The 21,934-nt window shown below is 41.9% G+C and overlaps 1 protein-coding gene across 1 annotated transcript in view; it reads right to left on the bottom strand.

The window, feature by feature from the left end:
- Positions 1-21,934, bottom strand: part of MTUS2 (microtubule associated scaffold protein 2) — a 184,963-nt gene that overhangs the window by 139,146 nt on the left and 23,883 nt on the right. The gene's annotated exons all lie outside the window — the stretch shown is intronic.

The following is a 21,934-nucleotide window of genomic DNA, read 5'->3' as shown; positions in this document are numbered from 1 at the left end:
AGCTTTACCCAAGTCTATTGGGAAAGCATCTGTGGAGGAATATTAATGGAAGTTTGCAATCCTATGGGAAAATGCAAGATTTTTGAAAAGGGGAAAGGAAGTGATAAGGAAGAGTAAATAGTTGCATTGCCAAGGTGAACATGGAGGAGTTCTCAATATCTCTTCAACTCAACAACTTTAGTTATAATCTTGAGAAGGAAGCAGTATACAAGGTAGTGAATTTGCTGAGGACGCAGAATTATTGAAGTTAAACAAAATGACTGAGAATGAAGAGGAATTCCAGAAAGATATAATCAAAGTAGGTGTTTGGGCAACATGACAGTAGATAAATTTTAATGAAAGTAGGTATGAGGCAATGCTTAGTAGGTAAAACTTTCACTTCAACTTTATATTTACTGATCAGCCAGCACATCTTGGGGATATACAAGCTCAATGACGATGATATTGTCTGCCTTCTCAGTGTGCTAAGAAAAAATCCTTGAAGAAACAGTCTTTCTGTGTGAGTATAGTTTTTCTCTCCTCTCAGTGTCTGCTGTCAATTTGTTCAGTGTCTCTGGCTCACGTGAAGCAGTAGTTCAGCTTTTCCAGAGGAGAGCAGGGAAGAATGAAACTCCTAACAATGCAAAAAGTGTAAGAGACATCCCTTTTTTTATTCAGTTTTCTAAAATGTGTGGAAAGAACAAGATTGTGGAGAATAAAGCACTAACTGGTGGCAGTTAGTTGATTCCAAACTCATGTGAAAGAGAACTCATGCAACCTAGTGCCTTGTGTCTTCTGACTGGACACTCTGGCATCTAAGAGTGCTAATGTTTTTAATGAGGTTTCTACTGACTGGGATGTTTTTCCTGACATTGTCCCATAATGATTTCCTGCTATTAAAGTTTACAAGTCCATATTGCCATCTTTCCTTCAATAAGAGGATCAGTAAAATCTTGCCTCCCAGATGTGGTAAAATCCTCAAAACTTGTAGTATTTTCTGTTTGACGATTCTGTGGCTCTGATAAATTTGGCTGGATCTGGCCAACAGCAGTGCCACTGCTTTTGGCAATGGGACACACAGAGGCAAGATGAAACATACTGCATGATCAGACTAGACCCCTCCCAGGTCTAAACAATGCTGGTTCCTCAAGACTGGTCCAGAATACACTACCCACCAAAATGTGGGTCAGACATGTCAGCAAGAACAGCCCTTTTCTATGGGGAAATTGGCTACAGGTGTATCCCCCGGGTTAACTGTAATGGTAATATTGACCAATTTACTTGAATAATCATATGCAATAATGTCACCCTTGCTGGGGCCAGACATGGGCTGCTGTATGTAAGGGCATACATGACTGCTGTAGAGTAAGCAGCTCTATAGATAGTTCTGCTGACAAAGGTAATAGATACCAGAAAACCCACTAAGGCTCATCCTGCTTTCACTCTCCAAGCCCAACAATTTAGTCACTGGTGTATTGATTTCAGCTGTACAAAGTCCATGCTCCTACTTCAGCTGGATACGCTGCAGTTCAGGTACAAATGAGAAATCCTCCTTTTAGGAAATTGGAAGTGGCCTTTGGATGTGTGTCATTAACTGTACCACCTCTGAAGCATCAGGAGCCATGCTCTGCTGCTCCCACACTGCAGAGAACAGCAGCTGCAGCAAGAGACAGCACCTGAGTGTGCACTTTGTGTAGAGGAAAGTGAAGGGTATAAGACCATCAGTTACTCTATTGAGAAGTGGAAAAAAGCTGCCCACCAGGAACACCCCAAGAGGTACCATCAACTGAAAGGAAGCAAGGAGGAAACTATGCTGTGGCTCTGCCTGCCCCACAAGTGGCCTTTTGCTGGATTGATTTGTCGAGCACGATGAGGTGCAGATCTACATTCAGCACATCTGGTATCCTTTCCTGCAGTTTCCCCTCCAAGGACAATCAAGATATTATCAGCCCTATCGACAAAGGGCCTTGCAGGGTTCCAGTGTGCTCAGTGAGAAGCTCCTAATTTTTAGAAATACAACATAAGAATGTGTGTTTACTCCAGACTTCCGTGGTGATTTGCGTGGCTCCGTGGGTGTCAGGCTGAAGCTCCTGGTGTTTTGGAAAAAATATGTCTCATAGCATAAAAGAGCTATTATCAGTTATTAACTATTTGATTCAACTAGAGCCCAGCTGCATATTAAAAAAAAGGGGGTGGGGGGAGAAATAAGAAACCAACAAAATACTCAGCGCTCAAACTATGAGGCCTTAATGTGAAGTCCTGCAGTTCTTTCTCAGGTAGAGCCTCAAACCAACTTCAGCACTGAGATTAGCCTAAGAATACTGTTTGCCTGATTTCCTCTTGCCTCAGGATATACAGAAGCTCTGTGGACTAGGAAGCTGTAATCAGTGTAATCATGGTATTATGCTGAAATGGTATGAATGGGAAATGACATGATCAGGATTCATTTTGCTTAGAGAACATGATAATTCCTCAGTAGAGTAACCTATATACCTGAAGGCATTTGTAAAGAAAGGGTTACACAAAGAGGGTAAACACAACTACACAGCAGCCAATAGGATTTTGACAAAAAGATATTGGAGAGAAATAGTAAAGCTTTCAGAACTTATTTCATAACAATTATTACATTACTTACATTTTCTCAGCTGAAATTTCTTGCTGCCTGTGCAGACTTTTTTAGCCGTTAATGGATGCAAAGACACCACATGAAATACAGCAAATATCAGAATCTCAAGGATCTCATGCATAAAGAATCCATCCCAAGGAGCAGCAGCAATCATCATTTTAGTCCCTTATTTACTGTCTCCTAACTCAAAAATACTAGCTGCTATCCAGCAACTCAGAACACTGCTACCATTTTCGCTCTTGTTAAACATGCAGCTAGGAAATAATCTGCTTAGCAACCAGCACAAACACTGCACCCAAAGAAAAGGAAGGTTACCTGACAAGCAAATTTGGCTAGAAGCCAGCTAAAATACCCTAAGGCACCTCAGTCAAACGTCTGTGTTTTCTGAATAAACTATAAATTAGTAAGAAGAACAGCAAGGACAGACTAAGTCAACAGTGATTTGGGGGACATGCAGGAAAGCAATTGCCCATGCATGGTGTTATTATAGCTTATAGACAGAATAAATGAGAAATAGTTGGTTCCTTATGCAAATTTTCCACTGTGTAATTTATGTAGCTGAAACATGGTTTGGCCTCCTGGCTCCCCCAAGCCACCAGAGCACTGTCACCACAGCAGCAGTGGTAGCTGCTGAGTGCCCTTACCTAGAAGGTACCAGGTCGGCCTAGCATTGCCAGATACACACAGCATGTGCTAAACAAGACGAATCATTTCTGGCTTTCCCACCCCCATGGGTGTGTGAATAAAAAAATGACATTGCTCTTGGGGCATTCTGAATAAAAGCAATGGAACAGAAGTGAAGGACTAGGTTTAGGCATCTTTTTTACAGAGCCAGGTAGAGGAAAAGGAGAAAAGACTGATGGTACTGATGAAGCTTCTTGTTCATAGAATCATAGAATAGTTAGGATTGGAAAGGACCTCAAGATCACCTAGTTCCAACCCCCCTGCCATGGGCAGGGACACCTCACACTAAACCATATCACCCAAGGCTTCATACAACCTGGTCTTGAACACCACCAGGGATGGAGCATTCACAACCTCCCTGGGAAACCCATTCCAGTGCCTCACCACCCATACAGTAAAGAATTTCTTCCTTATATCCAGTCTAAACCTCTGCTGTTTAAGTTTCAACCCATTACCCCTTGTCCTATCACTACAGTCCCTAATGAAGAGTCCCTCAACAGCATCCCTGTAGGCCCCCTTCAGATCCTGGAAGGCTGCTATGAGGTCTCCACGCAGCCTTCTCTTCTCCAGGCTGAACAGCCCCAACTTTCTCAGCCTGTCTTCATATGGGAGGTGCTCCAGTCCCCTGATCATCCTCGTGGCCTCCTCTGGACTTGTTCTAACAGTACCACATCCTTTTTATGTTGAGAACACTAGAACTGCACACAGTACTCCAAGTGAGGTCTCAGAAGAGCAGAGTAGAGGGGCAGGATCACCTCCTTCGACCTGCTGGTCACGCTCCTTTTGATGCAGCCCAGGATATGGTTGGCTTTCTGGAGTGCGAGTGCACACTGCTGGCTCATGTTCATTTTCTCATTGACTAACACCCCCAAGTCCTTCTCCGCAGGACTACCATGAATTTCCTTTTTGCCCAACCTGTAGCTGTGCCTGGGATTGCTCCAACCCAGGTGTAGGACCTTCCCTCTAGCGTATCAACAGAACCACACAGCTTGGTGTCATCGGCAAACTTGCTGAGGGCGCACTCAATTCCATTGTCCATGTCAGTGACAAAGATGTTAAACAAGACCGGTCCCAACACTGATCCCTGAGGGACACCACTTGTTACTGATCTCCAGCCGGACATTGAACCATTGACCACAACTCTTTGAGTGCAACCATCCAGCCAGTTCTTTATCCACCGAGTGGTCCATCTATCCAATTGATGACACTCCAATTTAGAGACAAGGATGTTGTGTGGGACAGTGTCAAACGCTTTGCACAACTCCAGGTAGATGACGTCAACTGCTCCACCCCTGTCCATCAGTTCCGTAGCCCCGTCATAGAAGTCCACCAAATTGGTCAGGCAGGATTTCCCCTTAGTGAAGCCATGCTGGCTGTCACCAAGCACCTTGTTGTTTTTCATGTGCCCTAGCATGCCTTCCAAGAGAATCTGCTCCCAGATTTTGCCAGGCACAGAGGTGAGACTGACTGGTCTGTAATTCCCTGGGTCATCCATTATCCCCTTCTTGAAAATGGGGGTTATATTTCCCTTTTTCCAGTCAGCGGGAACTTCACCTGACTGCCATGATTTTTCAAATATGATGGCCAGTGGCTTTGCAACTTCATTCGCCAGCTCCTTCAGGACCCGTGGATGAATTTCATCAGGTCCCATGGACTTGTGTACATTCAGGTTCTTAAGATGGTCTTGAACCAGATCCTCTCCTACAGTGGGCCCAAGGTCTAAGTTTTCACAGTCCCTGCGTGCGCCTTCCAAGACTCGGGTGCTGCAGTCAGAGCCTTTGCCAGTGAAGACAGAGGCAAAGAAGCCATTCAGAACCACAGCCTCCTCCAAGTCCTGTGTAGCTAGTTCTCCTGAAAGTTTCTGGAGGGGGACTACATTGTCTTTAGTCTGTTTTTTAGCCGCGAAACCCATCACTTCCTTTGAACCCATCTCTGTGCTACCTCAGCATACTCTCACACTGAGCTTGCAGCCTGTGCACAGGAGGAACATGGCAAGATACCCCAAAATATCTCCTCAGCAAACAGCTGCTCTAGCAAGCATTTCCCTCCGTCCCACCAGAGGATATTGTTGAGCTCAGAGAGAAATCATGGCATTATGAATGTTTTCACAGAATCACAAAATAGTTTGGTTTAGAAAGGACCTTAATATCATCTAGTTCCAAGACACCCTTCCCAACCCCCCCCCCCTCCCCTCCCCCCCCACCGCCGGCATCCCTTGCCTCCCGGCATCGGCATGGATGACTCACCCTAGACCATGTTGCCCAAAGCTCTATCCAGCCTGGCCTTGAACACCACCAGGGATGGAGCATTCACAACCTCCCTGGGAAACCCATTCCAGTGCCTCACCACCCTAACAGTAAAGAACTTCTTCCTTATGTTTAACCTAAACTTCCCGTTTAAGTTTAAACCCATTACCTCTTTTCCTATCACTATAGTTCCTGATGAAAAGTCACTCTCTGGTATCACCGCAGGCCTGCTTGAGATACTGGAAGGTTGCTATGAGGTCTCCATGCAGCCTTCAGGCTTCATGTTCAGCCTCCAGGCTGAACATCCCCAACTTTCTCAGCCTGTCTTCATAAGGGAGGTGCTCCAGGTACCTGAATCATCCTCGTGGCCCTCCTCTGGACTTGCTCCAACAGCTCCATGATTGTCTTACATTGAGGACACCAAAACTGCATACAATACTCCAAGTGTGGTCTCATGAGAGCAGAGGGGCAGGATCACATCCTTTGACCTGCTGGTCACACTCCTTTTTATGCAGCCCTGGACAGCATTGGTTTCCAGGCTGTGAGTGCACACTGAAGCCAGCTCATGTTAATCCTCTCACCTCAAAGTCCTTCTGAATCACTTCTCTGTCCAACCTGTAGCTGTGCCTGGGATTGCTCCAACCCATGTGCAGGACCTCACACTTGGTTTGGTTGAAGTTCATGTGGTTGGCACTGGCCCACCTTACACGCGTGTCAAGGTTCCTCTGGACAGCATACCTTCCCTCCAGATTGTTGATCACAGCACATAACTCAGTATCATCAGCAAACTTGCTGAGGGTGCACTCCATCCCACTGTAAATGTTGCCAACAAAGATGTTGAACAGGATCAGTCCCAACACGGACCCCTGAGGGACACCACTTGTTACTGGTCTCCAACTGGACATTGAGCCATTGAGCACAACCCTTTACATGAAGCCATCCAGTCAATTGTTTATCCATCATCCACCAAATTTATGTCTCTCTAATTTAGAGACAAGGATGTCATGCAGGGCAGTGTCAAACATTTTGCACAAGTCCAGGTAGGCAACATCAACTACTTTGCTCCTATCCATCAGTTCCATGGCCCCACCACAGAAGGCAGCTAAATTGGTCAGGAATGATTTCCCACTATATCCATGCCCAGGACCTATGAGGACTTGGTAATTTTCTGTTGCCTGTCTCCTAGGGGAGGAGGCAACAGAAGAAAACATGTAGGAACTCTTCACGGCAGCAGGGAGGGCTGTGAGGAGATCTGCCAGCTACTTCTCAGGCCAGGCAGCAATAACGTACTCTCAGGCTTTTAATCACTTGTCCTGGGTTCAGCAGTAGCAGTCATGTTTTCTCCTCCTTAGTAGCTGGTGCAGTGCTGTGTTTTGACTTTCAGCCTCGGAATGGTGCTGATAGCACCTATGTTTGTAGTTACTGCTCAAATGTTTACTCTGGCCAAGAACTTTCTGAGCCTCATGCTCTGTCAGGGAGGAGGGGAGGCTGGGAGGAAGGAGAGACAGGACACCTGACCCAAGTTAGCCAAAGAGGTATTCCATACCACAGCACATCATACCCAGGATGTGACTGAGAGTTACCCAGAAGAGCTGGTGCTCTGAGTGTTGGAAGAGGTATCGGTCGGTGCTCGGTCAGCGAGTGGTGAGGTGTCGTATTCTTTTCACTTGTTACTTCCTTTATCATTATTATCATTATTATTATTATTGGTAGTAGCAGTAGTGATTTGTGTTATACCTTAGTTATTAAACTGTTCTTATCTCAACCCTTGGGAGCTACATTCTTTGGATTCTCCTCCCCAGCTCTACCTTTGGTGAGTGAACGAGCTCTGTGGTTGGGTTTAAACAACGACATCACTCTATGTTGGAAGACCTAAGAGATTATGTAGCACCAATCTGGGACATAAATACATGAAAACTCCCCAGAGAAATTACAAGATTCACACTCACACTGCAAAATGAGGCTAAACTTTAAGAGTCAGGGATACTCCTCTTTTGGAAGTAATTGGCAGTAATGCAGCATACTCAGAATGAAAAAAAATCTTTTAAATTCCATTCTGAGAGAAGTCCAAGACAATAATGACTCTAATGAGGCAGAAAAATCTAGGAATGCACTGAGAAGGGCTCTGATGGATCAATAGCATGTAAGGCACATCATATACCCTGTATGAATAAAAATATGCTGTAAAGGACATATGACTCATGAAGAATTGGTTAAGCAGGGTACATTGTGTGCAGGTACAGAACGGAGGAACGCTACTACTACAAGCAAGTGTCTGGGGAGAGATCACAGCCCAGTGTCATCATCTGTACATGGAGAAAAAAAGAGGACACAAAATTGGCAGAGTTGAGGGTGGCAGAATTGTGATCCAGTTTCTGAATATATTAAAATAGAAAATGCTGTATTCCAGGAACAATTCATATTAACAGAAATAATCTTTCCTTTAATCTGCACTTAACTACAGTGACTGTTTTCATAGCTTGAATAGCTGCATCTATGATGTGACAGGTAGCACAAGAGATGAAAGATTCAGCCTTTAAGCACACCCAGCTAATAAGGACAACTTTTGGACAGAACTACACATCATCCATGATTACAAACAGAAAGTTAACAGTGACAGAGTGGAAAGCAGCCTAATCAAAAACAACCCATGTGCGTAGCTCATCTTCAAAGATAAGAGGTAGCATCAGAATTTAAGATGTGAATGGATCACAGCTGACTCAATATGGAGTAACAGTTCAGTAAATATACCTGTACTAATCACTTTCTTTGTACAAGAGAAAAGAAAAAAGGAATCAAACCTCTCCAATTATAGAGACATTTTACTGGGCAAAAATGATTTTTTTTTCTGTTAAAAGCCAGCCAGAGATGAGCACCAGGAAAGCAAATCTTTCACACTCTCCCACTAGGAAGAAGGCACACAAGATATTTCGAATGCACTTCATTTTTCAAATGATCCTGGCAAAGATTTCATGGTCATTGCTTAAAGCAGACATGCAAACATGGATGTGAACTAACAGTATATCCTACCTATTGTATCATAGAGGTGGAAGACAGCACTGGGGCAGACTGACATGGCTTTCCTGGGTTTGGTGTGTATGGCAGATGCAACATGACTGTGTAGGCTGCCACACTGCCAATTGTTTCAGAGTAAATATGCCTCTGTTGTTTCAGGAGAGTTAATTGCTAGGCATTATATGATTTCATACATAATAATTTCTTCCTCCCTTCCTGGAGCAGAAATAATTCAGAGGTAAGAGTATTACGAGCTCATACCAGGGGGTAGCTACATAATAAAGCATTCAGAGACTGCAAGTACCCTGAAATGTAGTTTAAATCATGTTAAGACCACCTCATTGTACCTCAAAGGAAGGAAAAGCATTTACTTTCCTCTGTATTACAGAGAAGATTTATATTTAAAGAAACTATTATTTGAGTTCTAAACTTCCAGGCACTCTGCAGGTTGTTTCTTCACCACAGTAGCTGCAATCACTGAAAGTTTCAACACACACATTTCCATTAACTATGATACATTTAAAAGATGTTTAATGAAAGAGCTCACCACTGCAGTGTGCAATATGCGAGGCTGTGTACTCGCCTCAGAGCTTCTGGCTGGAGAGCACCATTTGGTTAGGTAGGTCACTGGCATTGCTCATTAGCACTTGCAAAGTCCTGGGTAAGTTTATAGAGTTGAAAAATTATTTGGATTAATAAAATCCAAATTAACTCCCTCACATGGCAGAGGCACAGCAGAGCACAACTGGGTCACTAGATCTCTAGCGTGTGGATACTTAAGTCATTATAAGAGAATGTTTAAGAGATTAACTAGCACTATCCAAGGATCCATAAGGATTTTAAATGCTGAGATATTTATCATGTTAATATGTGAATTGTTTTCAGTGATTAAATACATACAAAAGCCTTCTCTAATGTAGCTTCAGTTAATGTTCAAAATGAGATAGTCTAACAAATGTATTTAGGACAATGAAAGAAAAAAAAGCCCAGGTGTGGAAATGGGGCCAAAGGCTTTATTCAGAATCCTTTGAAGAAATGCTTCCTGTGTTTTTTAATCAGCAGTGTGCTGGTACGAGTGCTGCATGTTCATAAAGCTATATTAGTATGGCCTTTCTTGCAATAGGGTCCCTCTGGCATTAGATAGATTAAACAATTGCTAGTATTAAATTAGCACACTGATTTCCACTGGTAAGAAAGTTCCTGCATCTTAAATTACAGATAAACTATTCCAATAGAGTCAAGGGGAAAAATGAAACAATATACTCTTACAGAGAAAAAAAAAAAAAAAGAAAAGAGACCCAAACCAACAAAAAGTAAACATGCCTGAATAATTGCAAGGAGAAGATGTATAGATCAGCTGAATAATTATTGGAATATTTTTAAACCAGAGAGATCGGTGTCTGTTTACTCAACCTAGCTGAGCTGACTGTTTCAGCAAACAGCATTCAACTAAGGAGAAGGCTGAACATTTTAATATACTTACTACTGCACAATAATTGAGGAGAAATATATTTGCTGCAATTGCAGCTCATGCTGTGCAACTTATCCTGCAACCTCATTTTAGAACTACTTGTATTTTTACTTTATTGGGTTACTAAAGTCAGCCTGACTGGAGCAAGCAGAATACGCCAGCTCTTCTTTATGAAAATGTTCTATTTTTCTTCACTAATCCACCAGTAAAAGGCAACAAGCAAACTTACTCTGAATACAGCTTAAAGAGAACTTGCATGCACATGTCCATTTATGGGAAGTTTTGAAGGTGACATGGAAGAAAATAAAGCACACTTTAAAGTGCCATGCCCTCAACTTGCAAAAGACCGAAGCCTGTCAGAGTTCAGTTGGGTCAAACCCCTATCAAGAGGAACCAGCACATAAATACAAGAGGCATAACTACATGTCACCCTTAGCAATAAAAAAGGATCACTTCCTGGGGGTAGCATAGACTTTTTTAGTGATGCTATGAGGTAGATTTCATTAATGAAAGGCTTGCTTATAGTGCATTTGCCGAGGGAGACCAAAGTTCACAGGAACACAGGAACTGGCCATGGTCTTTGGTCCTCCTCCTGGCTCTGCTGTTTCCCTCATGGGTAGCCTTGGGCAAGTAATGTATGCTCTGAAAGGTTTAATTTCCCTGTCCTTGTAGAGGATTGGTGATTGACTACGTTATGAGAAGTTCTACAAAGTTGGGTTTATATCAGCTCTCTATAACTAGTCCAGGTCTGGGAAACATAGGCAAAGTAGAAGTTCAAAGACAAAGAATATAAAATATCAGAGGTCTTTGAAAGTAAGGCCTGGGAAAAAAAAAAAGCTGAAACACTTGGATTGATTCATTTCTACAGAAGGGAAATGAGATGAGACATGACAACAGTCTTCAAATATGTATTAGGCAGAAACAGTTTTCTACATGTGCATTGGGCAGAAACAATTCTCTCTGTCCTTTGCACATAGAATAAGAGAAAGGTATAAACTCCTGTGAGAGAAATACAGGTAAGACATCATGAATTATTTTCAAAAAGTAAAAAAAGGAATAAGCTTCCTAGGCAAGATCAATATCTTAAACAATTTATAAGCAACAACAGAAAAAAAATCTGTCCCATATCATGCAAGTATAGCTGATGGTGCTTCAGGACAAGCACATCTCATGGTGCTGCTCTCTTTTCAATGACCCTATATCTCAGATCCCCCTGAGAAAACTTTGGGAAATGTCTTTTATATATTCATTATAATTTCTTAGTTGTAAAAGTATCTGTTATCAAATATAATATTTTCTGGCTGCATTCTGACAGTATAGACTTTTACTTGGGCACCAGAATATAATACATATTAGGACCACATTTCTAATTCCATTTTTGTGGTCCATATGAAAGTGCCTTTAATGTCTATCTTTCCTCTTTGCTGTTCCTTGATTAGCTTGTTCTAATTTCCCTGCCGTTCACATGACACAGTTCTCTCTTTTCCCTACCCTTGCTAACAGTGAGGCAGCTCAGCTTCTGGTTCTGTAAAAAAGTCACCCATGGGATTAACTGAGCTCCAAGAAACTGCTTCATAAATTTGAATACTTTGATACGATAAATGCCAAAGCCAACTTTACAGAGATGAAGGACTGTAAGTACTTCACTGCTGAGGCACTTCCACACAAGTTCTCCCTCAGCTCAGGAAGTGTGGAGGGGACAAAGTTGCATCACATTAAGGCACAAATGCTCCTAAAACTTTCCCCACAGAATAAAGCAGAGCTTTATTCCACTGGAAATAAGAACAAGTGGCTAAATGCTGAAGTGTTTTGACACCACAGTCCTGAAGCATTACTGTGTTCCCCCCATCATGGTTTAGGGAAACCATCTCTCCCAGCACATCGTTCCCAACGCTAGTGGTCATTTTCCCTATTATACTTCCAGGAAGCTCATCTTTGGGTCTCTCAGACCAGCTATCCTGGCACAGAGCAGGTCCAGTGGGCTCTAGGCACCTGTGCTTCACATACCCCACATAAGCCTTCCAGTATCCACATGTGAGAAATACATCACATTCACATGCTTCTCAGTTCTCCTTTCCACAAGGCTGTGATAGCAACACTTGCATGACTCCAAACTGTGCTTTCTTTCTTCCAAAAAGAAAACCAATTGATTCACACAATATTCACCAACACCTTTCAATAAAAGCTTCTTTAGAAGTATTAATATATCAAACTGTACTCACAGCCAATAGTTCACTGAACAGGATTTTCCACTGATGATTAAGGTTTCTATGTCTAGCTATATTATATGACACAGCAAGGATGAAATCTGTCACCACACTCCATCACTTCAGCCAACAATAAGGTACAAGGCAATTTCTACAGAATCATCAGAGCTGTCACTAATGACACCTTGCCAAGAAACTTTCCACATTTCAGACAACTGGAGTTCTTTAGGCAGCTGTAAATACATTACCCTTCAAGTGGCTACTAATCTATGGGGAAGGCGGAACAAAAGTGAGATATTGGCAAATGTAGGTTGTTTATTATCTGCTGCAGCTGGAGTTCCCACTTGCAGTCATAGGGGAAACACCTTGTTCCCAAGCCCCCTGAACGATACGGATTCCCAGCTGGTGCTGCAGCACAGACTGCGAAAGACCTCTCCTTCTAAGGTATATGGCACTGAGCAGTCCCCATGAAGCCAATTAAGGAAATTATTCATGCTAATATGAGTGCAAGTGATCTTTAAACCCTTAATTACTCCCTGTACTTTTACTGTTTAATTCCTATGCACCACTGAGATCTTGCAGAGTTTGCCTTGACACCCTATCCTGCCAACCACCATGGCTGATGATTAGCTTAGGACTCCTGATGTGGTGTGAGTGCCAGGGCCATCCCCAGATAAGCCATCTTTCAGCACCCGCAGGTAGCTCTGAAACTTTTGATACCCTTTAATCTATTTCCTTTAAATTAGTACGAGAAAAACTGCTTAATCACCAGCACAATAGAATCATAGAATACTGGAATACTGCAGAGATAGAATTAAAGTGTAAAACCTAAAGCCCTACAGCCCTTAGCAGATGAACAGCAATTTATATAAGGTGATTTGTTACTGTATCTTTGCTAAAATCTTGCCAGACTTGAATAGTTTGAAAACTGCTAAGAAGAATTTATATTGCTGAGCAACAAAAGTCCAGTGTCAGCTGTGGCTTATTTATCTCCAGGTCTGCAAGCTAATGCTAAAGAGAAGTTAAATTTTAAAAAAAAATTATTCTAAGTGTAACCAGAAAGCTGTAAATAACATATTTAAAATGCAGGAATATTCATTGCATAACGTGGAACATAAAACACACTAAGTACTGTACCAGCCTAACTTTCAGGGATTTATTTTACTGCGTTATGTATCCGCATTTGTATTAATATTATCAGGTCCAATACCAAGCCAAGGACAGGGACAGAGAAAGTTGAAAGCATTCAGTTCAGAGCTGTGCTCCTGCTTGCAGTGGACCCCCCAGGTTCCAAGCACTGCAGCTGCACAGGATGAAAGGTTAGAAGGTAGCAGAAGCCAGTGAACATGGTTTCTCCCCCTTTCCCCCCCACCCCCCAATCACAGGCAGAGGAAGGGCATTGGTGGCATCAGCAGCTTGTTAGTCACAGGCAGAATTTATTCACACCCAGAGACCATGGGGTTAATTTGATTAAGTTATCTGCAGCAATCAGTTCATTCAGCCCTAGCTGCCAATGTGAGATGCCAGCACTCCTAGCCTGGCTCCAAGGTGAACCAGGATATTATTTCAAGAAGTGGGAGGACCTTGTGATGGGGATGGAATCTGCAAAAAGTTCAGAAGGCCAAGTCTGGAGAAAGCCCTGGCTTCACAATCCACACAGTGGAAAACATTTCAAAGCTTCAGTGGAGCTTCCTTCGCCACAAAACCTCCCTCTGATATACCTGTACAGTGACGTAAACTTGCATGCAAGCATGCAGTTGTTTCCCAGAAGCATTATCAAAGCTGATTACATATACATTTCAGTAGTTAATTACAGACTGTAAATGAGCAGGATGAAGCTTTGTAGTAGAGGCACATGTTATCACAGTTCTTATCTAGTGTTCCTCTTCCAAATTACATGCATCACCAGGAGTGAACACGGTGCCATACAAGTGGTGGACAGCACCAATAAGACAAGGAGTCCCTGGTCTAAAGGCATTAGACAAAACAGATGTCAGCAAAACAGAAATAGTTTCAGGCATTTTGGAATGAAACACTGATTGAATTACCATGTTTTTAAAACTGTTAAAACAGGGAACATGGCACGTTTTAGCAGAATGCTTACTCCAAATATATTGCCATATGGGAAGGGAAGAAGACATAATGGATGAGTGCAGAGATCAGAGGAGCACTGTTGATGATCACGGAGAAAAAGTGGATGGAGAGGCTCTCTGCAGACAGGTATCAGAATATGAGAAGCATTAAGAAGTGAAACTAGTGCCTAAATTGTTCTTCTGATATAAAAATATTTCTCACATGGAAACAATAATAGTAGTGAGGAAGCCAACTACTGTGTATTGCCCAAATCAGAAGCATGTAAACACAAACATGAGGTGTTTACCCTCTATTACCACATGGCTTCAGTCACATCAAGCTGCCAGAGACAATTGTCCTTCCATGGGCCAAGGACCTGCTGTGTTTTGTCCTCACCCAGACCACAGCTGGGCATGATCTTGCTGCTTTGCTTCACTCTGCCCAAACAGCAGCGGAGTGCCCCCAGCTAAGGGCAGAAAACCAGCTTACAACAGCTTGTGAGATACCACTTGGGGAAAGGTTTGCTATCTATTCAAACCAATTAAAAGAAAAAGAAAACCAAAATGACATGGTTACAAAGCTGTGGGCTCCATGAAAAAGCCAGTCTGCTTTAAAATGTACCAATCTTTGATGTTTTAGACTACTTTTACTGTGTTTTTTTTAACACAATAGCTGGCATGCCCTGAAGTGGGGAATACAGAATTAATCCTGGTTGCAAATTGTTCAGCCCAACAGTCCATACTTTGATCTTCCGACCATGACTGATAGCAAGCTGGTATCATTTAGCAAGCTGCTCTGGGGCTTCGTTAATTAATCTGGATTTTTTTATCTGCAGATACTTTTGATTAGCGCAACAGACACATGACAGTTCAGGAGTGCATGCATTTCCCAAAGCCATCACAACTGAGCTCTAGTGCAGGATTGCTGGTAAACCATGCACACCTCAGTACATTTTTTAGAGCAGCTATCACTTTGTCAAAGAAGTGGGACTGACTTGTGCACAGAAGAGAGAGTTTCTTCACATCAGCTTTTTTCTTCTGCATTTTCATGCATCTTACTTTCAGGTTTCAGCTTTTTTAAACTACATCTTATCCATTTTTAGAACATACTATTAATGTGTTTGGAAGGCATACAGAGACCATGACGCTACCTCTTATTCTTCTTCTTACTTTCCCACACAGCTTGACAGTGTACAGGCCTGTTCTGTATCTAAATTTACAAGCTGTGACAAGTGATAAATATCCTAATTCTAAAAAGCTATTGTGTACCTCTGAGACAATTAAAATTCCTTAGATACCTAGATGCAGTACATAATACATTTAGTCAACATTAGAACATGTCAGAGAAGGAACGTTTTATCCCAGGACACATCCAAGCATCTAAAAATAGGCCTTCAGCTTAAATAAAGGTATTGTAATAATGTTCATTGGGTAATCCCCTTTCTTCAGATTACAAAAATAATATTAATTCCTAGATCAGGTCACACTGGGCAGCAAGAACTGAGTAGAAGAGTTTATAAAAAGTGCTGAGTAAATTATAGATTTCTTTTTTTTTTTTTTTTTAGGAGAAAAGTACTGGTGAACAGTGCAGCATTTTTAGTTCTTTCATCTAGCCCAAGAGAGTCATGCCACACACTTCAGGCCATAAACCGAGTTCTAGCCGGCCCTAATCCATACAGTCTTGTAGCAGGAGAAGATAATACAAGGGTTTACCAAGCTTGAGTAAGATGTTTTGATCACGACACACCATTTTATTCAAAACTTATTATTCATCACTCAATTTTGCTTAGTTTTGTATGGAAGATACATATACCTTTCCAGGAATGGCTGGCAAGAAGGCAGCATAACTGCAATGTGTGATAGAAAGGAAGTTAACAACTGACAAAATACAAACACTAAGCTATCACAGCACCTGAAATGAATGCCATTTTTCAGATGCAAAGCAGTGGTAGGATACAACTCATTCCTTTTTTACTCTGCTCTTGTGAGACCTCACCTGGAGTATTGTGTGCAGTTCTGGTGTCCTCAACATAAAAAGGACATGGAACTGTTAGAACAAGTCCAGAGGAGGCCACAAGGATGATCAGGGGACTGGAGCACCTCCCATATGAAGACAGGCTGAGAAAGTTGGGGCTGTTCAGCCCGGAGAAGAGAAGGCTGCATGGAGACCTCATAGCAGCCTTTCAGTATCTGAAGGGGGCCTACAGGGATGCTGGGGAGGGACTCTTCATTAGGGACTGTAGTGATAGGACAAGGGGTAACGGGTTGAAACTTAAACAGCAGAGGTTTAGACTGGATATAAGGAAGAAATTCTTTACTGTATGGGTGGTGAGGCACTGGAATGGGTTGCCCAGGGAGGCTGTGAATGCTCCATCCCTGTCAGTGTTCAAGGCCAGGTTGGATGAAGCCTTGGGTGACATGGTTTAGTGTGAGGTGTCCCTGCCCATGGCAGGGGGGTTGGAACTAGATGATCTTAAGGTCCTTTCCAATCCTAACTATTCTATGATTCTATAATTCTATATTCCTTTTCTACTTTCAGTGGTGAAGTAGAAGGGTGTCTCCTAATACTTTGTCAATTAAAAGCTATTTTCTTTCTTTCTTTGTGGTAGTTTAATTAAGGAATATCATGGAATTTGTCTTCTTTGAGAAGGTTGCTTTAAAGAAGAAAACTAAAAAAGAAGACTGGTGTCATGTTCAGCTAGAGAAAGGTTCATGACATGCAAGAACTAACTGATCTAAGCTAGTATTATGCTACCAAGGTCCACAGTTACCAAGGTCCACTGCGGGGAGTTAGTGTTTCTGATGGTAGTTGTTGGCATCAGTCCACCAGCTGGCCAGCATTGACACCCTCTCCATTGCATTCTGGTTAGCAGTATCTACCCATTGCATTCTGGTTAGCAATGTCTACCTCTTTACACAGAAAGACACACCATGCAACCCTAACAGACCAATTCAGACAGTGTACACTAAAATAACACAGTAACCTTACAACTGCTCAATGAATCCGCACACAGTGAGAGATGTGCCCCATTCTGAGACAGACCTCATCAGTGCACAGTCAGACGTAGAGGTTTGTATGGAAATGCCGCCATCTATCCTGGCAAGGTCAATTTCCCATTTGTGAACGAGAACACTTTATTTTCCCATCCTAAATGCTCTTCTTTCTGCGTAAGTATTTCTGACTGTGTAGCCTGCTATGGACACAGTGATGGTGTGAAAACATATCAGCAGTTCCTGAAGCAAGAAATGGCATAAATTGAAGATTTACACTATGTAGCCCAGCTTAATTGACTCTTTACCACAAGAGAGTCAAGGCGTGTTTGCAAATCACAATTCAACCTGAACAGCAGCAGCCTTATCCTCAAGCCACACAAACCCCACAGGTGAACACTTAGAGCTGCCACATGGGAATCATGCTACCATTTCTTAAGCTTATGGCTAAGGGACTGAATGTTTGCTAGCTGCTGATGGTGATATTGCTGAGGTCTAGTATTACAATACCTTATGATTTGTGATAACTCCCATCTGGGAGAAAAATAGTGTGCAGTTGTTTCCATTTTATTCAGCTTAGTGTTCTTGGTTGGAGGGTCTCTGTTTGTCATTTTTCTGCCATTGCTGATTTTACTTATTCCAGACCCCAGATAGCTTTCTTTTAGCATTTAAATTAACTTCGGAAATCCCACATTGAAAGCCTGTGGCCTCGCATCTGTCACAAGACAAAGAACCACAATATTCTGGGCTGTTTACAGCTTCATGTGATCTTGCCCAGGCCCCTAGAGACTGTCAAGCAGCAAGGTGGAAGGAAAGGCTGTTTAAGCTGCAATTTTCAAGTTCTTCGATCACAACTAACAGACTTGTGGCAACACTGAAAGCCGCAAAAGATGTGGTTTCTTCCTTTTACTAAAGATACTCTCAAGAGCACCCAGAAGAATTACATAAATGACCTAAATTTTAACCTGTTTGGAGTGGATTAGTGTGATGGAAAAAATGTCATGGGTGAGATTCCAGCCTAACCTCTACATGGGAGAAGTTTTCCCACTATAAATAGTGCCATGCTCTTTAGGCTGTAACGCTTCTCTCACTACTAAATTAGAATTCACAACTCTTCTGCAGGATTCATAATGGGATCAAAGATTAGCAACTACTTTGAAGTTTGTCTTTCTTTGCTCCACTGTTAATACATACCTGCACTAATCCACCATGGTTCTCCTAAACTAATCAGTCACTCTCCCTCCCCAAAAGGGACAAGTATACAGGCTTTTTTCAAATCCCTATTTATTTGTGTTCATTATCCACACTTCATTTTGCAAGCGCATAACATTCTGTTAATTGATTTTTCATGTACTGTAAATAGGCCAGCTCTGCTTTCTGAAACCTTTCCGTCTAAATGCGATTTGCTGGTAGTATTTACAGTACTTATAGCTTTGGCCTTGTTTATTGCTAGTAAGGCCCACAGTGGATTGAACTGTGTGCATGACAAATTCGTATTTCACCTTTAACAACAGCTATTAAAAATATGATTGCAATGAGATCATCTCAGTCTCACTTTTTTAATTTGATCGTTCTTGAAAGAGATCAAAGAAACACTGAACCTCAAGGTTATTTGCCTCTTGTTTAGGAAAACAAGCCAACAGCCTCACCGACTTCAAGCAGAAGTTACACAAGGGAAAACATAATTTCAAAAATACTTCCAAAATTTACACAATTCAAAACTGTGACATTGGTATTTCTTTGTCTCTCCGTGACTCAGAATTGGTTCATAACTACCATAGTAAAATTCTGATATATTGAAATTAATCCTTATTTTTGGAAAAAGGCCTATGATCACAGAGTTTGTTATGATTATTGTCACTGACAGTAATTGGTTCAATTGGGCACCTGCTTCTTCAAGCCAGAGTCCCTCTCTGTGCTCACCAGCTCCGACAATACAAAATGCAGAATTGAGCCAGAAGCAGTATGCAGTGCTTTTGGGAGACAGAACTTTATGGATTTGAATACACTGTGATTTCCACAAGCTTGAATTTCAGGAAGCACAAAAACTGCTGATGAATTCAATGAAATACCCCAGTGATGAGCCCCATAGCTGGACATCCAGAATTAACACTTTCTAAATATTGATTTGCAACCTGTAATGAAATGGTAAGAGGACCATGCTGAAGAGGAGATTTTCTCAAAAGTCCTGCTGGTTGTACTTAATTAGTGGAGACTATGAAGATTTAAACTGCGATTTCATTAGAAGGCAAATTAGTCCAGAAGGGAGAAAGTGGGATAAAATAAAAAAAAGGAAAAGGAAAAAAGAGAGAGAGAAATGGAAGAGCTCTCACTTCTTCAAAGCTTTATTTCTTAATTTTTCTTTGGGCTAAATTAAGAGATTAATCCATTCTGATGAATGCCCATAGGGTTCACTTTTAAAAGAGTCTTTCCCCCTTCATCAGGTAGAATAGGCAGATTAGAGTATGAAAAGAAGACAATTTATAGTGAATTTTCTGTTCTTCAGATGATAGGTTTTAATTCAGATGTGACAGATGATAGGTTCCAGCTGCTGCTCGCCTTTTTATTTTCAATAGGACATTTGAAGTGCTACTGTTCTGAGTGCTGTGTGTCCCCAGAAAGACACATGCTATGCTCTGGACTGATCGTGGCTTTACCCCAGAATTTAGAAGTTTTATTCCAACAGCAGCTCTCTTCTAACTCTGCTTGCAGAGGGAACCAATCTCATGTTCTCTTCATACCCATATCCACTAGACTAGGTTGCTCCAAGCCCCATCCAACTTAGCCTTGAACACTTCCAGGGATGGGGCATCCACAGCTTCTCTGGGCAACCTGTGCCAGCATCTCAGCACCCTCACAGTGAAGAATTTCTTCATAATATCTAACCTAAATCTCCACTTCATCAGTTTAAAGCCATTCCCTTTGTCCTATCACTACATGCCTTTGTGAAAAACCCCTTTACAACTTTCTTGTAGGCCTCCTTTACATACTGGAAGGCTGCTCTAAGGTCTCCCCAGAGCCTTCTCTTCTCCAGGCTGAACAACCCTAACTCTCAGCCTGTCTCCATAGGAGAAATGCTCCAGTACCCTGAACATTTTCGTGGCTCTCCTCCGGATTCACTGAAGCAGGTCCATGTCCCTTTTGCACTGGGGGCCCCAGAACTGAACACAGGGGATGATAATATAGCCCAATATGGGGGTACCTAAGCTGGCTGCCACAGTATCTACATTCTGAGACTGGCCACTGAACCAGCATCTGCCCAGAGAGTCAAAGGAGAGACACAGTTTGGGTGCCTGTGATGAGATTAATATAATCTTGGGGTGATGCGCTACCTTCTCCAGTAAAACTGGTGTCTGGAAGCCTGGTGTACTAGTTGTTTGAACTGCTTTTTATCCTCTGCAGATTAAGCAGTAAGAGTCACAATGACTAAATTAGGCACTCCTAATCAGTCAAATAATCCTGTGTGGAAATGGGCCAGGAAAGAAGATTTGTTACTTTTTTTTCCTTATTGCCCCATTACCCAGTACCTGTGCAAACATCTGTACTCTTCCACCCCATTTTTAGTGATGGGAAAGTGAGGTGGATAATTTAAGTCACTTTTAAAAAGCCAGACAGGAATAAGTGCCAAAAACTGGAAGTGGGGCTGCCAGGTCTGAGCCAGGACAATTTTAGCACAGACACAGTATCTCCCAGACTGGTCTTCTTACACCTAAACCAACAATTTTTATATGGCAGTTTACAACAATAACAAATATGATGATTAAGTACTCTGTTGAAGTTAAGCTGTCATGAAAGCTTGGCAAAACTCTTTCAACTGCTTTTTGCTCTGAAAAAGCAGGCTTTGCAGAGCTGAGAGTTTCATGAGTGTTTTCAGTTTTGACAAACTTCAGCCTAGTAAATTTACAACCCCTCCAAATGTTTCAGTTTGGCGTTTTCATATAAAAGTAGTTCTGCATTTGCAAACCAGCTTGATCTTCTTGCCTCTACTTGCTTGTTGCAGGGAGTTATACAGACCCTCCCACTGTGGTGTTGCTTTCCTCTTCTGTGTTGGCAGAGGAAGAGGTAATAGTGTAGACAGTAAAAATATTATCTAAGCTATTAAAATATTATCACATTTAAAATACTATCACAAACATCGTATCTAAACCTAATGAAAGTAATGGACAACTTATACTTCAGCACTGTTGTTTCAATCTCTGCAAACAGAGAGAAACCACTGTGCCTGCAGCTCCAAGTCATTCTTTGAATGGTGCTTTATCCCCAGCTGTAACAACTCGACTATGAAAAGAAAATGGCAAGATTCTGGAAAGCAGCTAAACTCTCTTTTCAACACTTGCTTTTCCTGGCAGACAGTTTTGCCCCACAAAGCTGAAAATCCTAACTCAATAGTTCTATTTTAGTCCTATTCAGAGTGAAGTGATGGCATAAAGTGATTCTTCCATCAAGATACTAATATCAGAACAAAACCAGAAGGGGAAAAAAATTGGATATGCCATGTAGAAAAATGAACAGAAAATCAGTCACAGAAGTAGGATTTGAATGTATTTTAATATAGGAAAATCTTTGTATTTAAGAACTATTGGTATTTCTGTCCACCACGTCGCAGTTTTGAATGTTCTACCTGTTTTTGAAGGCAATTAGCC

This window comes from Melopsittacus undulatus, chromosome 2 (genome assembly GCF_012275295.1).
Source record: "Melopsittacus undulatus isolate bMelUnd1 chromosome 2, bMelUnd1.mat.Z, whole genome shotgun sequence".
Classification (NCBI taxonomy): Eukaryota; Metazoa; Chordata; class Aves; order Psittaciformes; family Psittaculidae; genus Melopsittacus; species Melopsittacus undulatus.
This window is presented reverse-complemented; position numbering and strand designations above follow the sequence as displayed.